We start from the raw sequence: 3,007 nt of genomic DNA on the forward strand, positions 1-3,007 counted from the left end.
CTATCCAGCACTAGCACACTTTTTTTATTTCCCCGCAATCAGAAATATGGAAATCAGTTAAATTTTTTATAAACTCACACTTGTTGGGTCCTTTTTGACATCTTATGTTTATTTGCAGCAAATGACTTCCTGACATGATTTGAACCATCAGGATTTGGTCCATCAGGATTTACTCCAACAAGATTGGATCCATCAGGATTTGTCCTGTCAGTTTTAATTCTATATGATGCATGATCATTCAATTTGGCAGATTTAACACAAATAGAAATTTTATTGAACTTGGGAAAATGATCATAATTTTTGTGATACAGACTATGATACTCCCTACAAGTATAAATGGAATGTCAAATACTACCACACTATAAACAAAGGTTCTATGGTTTATAAAATACTAATCTACCACTAATATCAGATTCAGGAATAAGTTGCTTTCTTTTTACTCTTCCTCCAATCAATAACAATATGATTAGTATTTCCACGGTTAAAAAAAAGCTTTCCTAGGAGCATTAGGAATGTATTTGTAATTGCTTGCTGTATTTATACCTTGTTTTCCATTTCTACCTCTTTTTACACTAGATTTGTGAGTCTTAGCACTTACTTCACAAATTTTCTTTTCTAGTTAATTTTTAGAGAGAAGACCTATGTTTTTACTTTTCTTTTCCTTGACTCTAAATTCAACTTTCTTTTTATCAAGAACTGTAGAGGTAGATACCACTTCATAGACTGACTTGACTCCATTTTCATCAGTAGTGACAAACTTAACTGGTGTTGTATTGGTTATAGTCTTATTAATATTTTTATCAGTAAATTTACTATAACCTGGACATTCTTTCCAGTTCTTATCATTTATAAAGTTATGAAATTTTCTTCATGATGTCATCCAAGTCTTAAAAAGTTCCTTTTCCTTTTCCAATACTTCCTCTAGCATGGCATATTTAATGTGCATCTGAGTTTCATTGTGTATAGCCTTTTTACATGCCTTTTCATTTTCATGCATACATATTAACTCAGCTTCTAAGTGATCATTCCACTTTTTAAGTTCTTTGTTCTCATCAATTAAACTATCATTTTCAATTGAATTATTCTTAAAATTAACATGCATAGAATGTAAGAAACTTTTCAACTCAGACAACTTATTAGTATCTATAGGAAAAACAGTAATTTGTACCTTATACTTGGAAGATACACCCTCTCCATGAGTTGCAATTAGTGCATAACATTCATCATCACTGTCAAGTCCTGATGTGTCCATCCGGTCCTTGTTTGAGCTTGAGGTGAACAATGCTTTTCTAGTTGACTTGGGACATTCAATAGCTAGATGTCCCCTTTCATTGCAATTGTAACAAGTCACCCTTGCTTTATCAAATTTCCTTCCCTTTAAATACTGACTCTAATATCCAAGAAAATTCTAAGAATAATTTATGATAAATAAATAAATATTATGTGTTTGTATAAGTTTAAATGATTATTGCATTGATATGTTATGCAGTATTTATTATCTGTGATCCCGTAAGGACCAGAATTTTTTAGAATTATTGTTATATATTTAAAATATAATCATATGGAAGAATACTCGATCTGAACGCGTGTTTATTAGCTTTTTTATCGAGGTACTTATTTTATCTCATTTTGTGTGTGTTTGCATATATTATATGTGGTTTCGGGGTTTTCTGTTAATTTTGAAAATATTTTGGTTTCTCAAAAATCAACGGACTGGGACTCTACCGGGACGTCAAAGCCCACAAATTTCATACTTTAATTTCCTATAAAATCATGCATATATCAAAGATCCATTAATTATTCATTTTTGGATTATTTATAATTTTTGAAGAATTTTGCCATATAGATTATATTTATTTTAAAATATATTTTTAAAAATTATTCCCCATAATTATTATTTTTGGGCTTAAATATTTTAATTAAGGCATTAAAACGCCCTTAAATAATTTTTAGGTATTAAATTTTTGTAAAATATAAATAGATGGGATATTATTTATTTAATTATATTTTCAAATAATTATAGAAAATAAAAATTCATAAAATCATATTTTGGGGGTTAGGGTTTGTTCTTCACCAAATCTGTAATAACCCGAATTTTTGAGACTTTGTAAAATGCTTGATGAATAGTAACCCTAAAAATTGGGGAAAACCTTTAGCCCACACTATGTTGTGCATGAGAAATTTAGTTTCCGAGTCGATAACATGATTATATGTATCAAATAAGTATGTAGACACTATTATTTTTCGAAGAAAACGAAATTTGAAAAATGAACCTATCTATGAACCGTCAAGGAATACGAGAATCACGATATAATTACAAATATAAAATCCTAAAAATTCAAATCCAAGTACGAGGCTTCAAAATGTAAAGGACGTATAAGAAAGGATTTACCCTGCGAACCGTTTACGAAGGTTTATTACGAAACGAACAAGCGACCGAGCAAACACGTAAGCGAATAAATAAATGTATCGAGCCAAGCTAACCATACAAGCTAACAAAGGTAAGAAAGTAACCATGACTAATAACCAAATAGTAGCTAACCTAACAAGAATAGTAACCAAGCTAGTGTATAGTAACCTAGCTAAGTGAATAGTGGCATGAATAGTGGTGATGGTACTTAACTAGCAACTAGCCTTGATCATGAGCTAACCTAGGAAGATTTTGCAAATATATGAAAATCCTAGGATAATATATACACACATAAATATATCATTTTACAAGAAGTATCCGAGAATCCAACAAAATTGTTTTTTTCTCTCTCTCTCTCGTAGCTCCATTCGGCAAAAACAAAAAGGAGGAGGAAATCAAAATCAAAATCTCAACTTCTAGCCACAGAAAAAGTCTACAATTAATTCCTAAGCTTCATACATACTAAACTAAGGTAAGATAAATTTTTTATAGCATTGCAATATGATTTAAATGGTGAAATAAATTCCTGAAAGTGATGATGAATAATGTAGAATAGTAACTTTTCTTGGTTTCTTGATTTTCATGGCATGATTTAGG

The sequence above is a fragment of the Apium graveolens genome, chromosome 11 (assembly GCF_009905375.1).
Source record: "Apium graveolens cultivar Ventura chromosome 11, ASM990537v1, whole genome shotgun sequence".
Lineage (NCBI taxonomy): Eukaryota > Viridiplantae > Streptophyta > Magnoliopsida > Apiales > Apiaceae > Apium > Apium graveolens.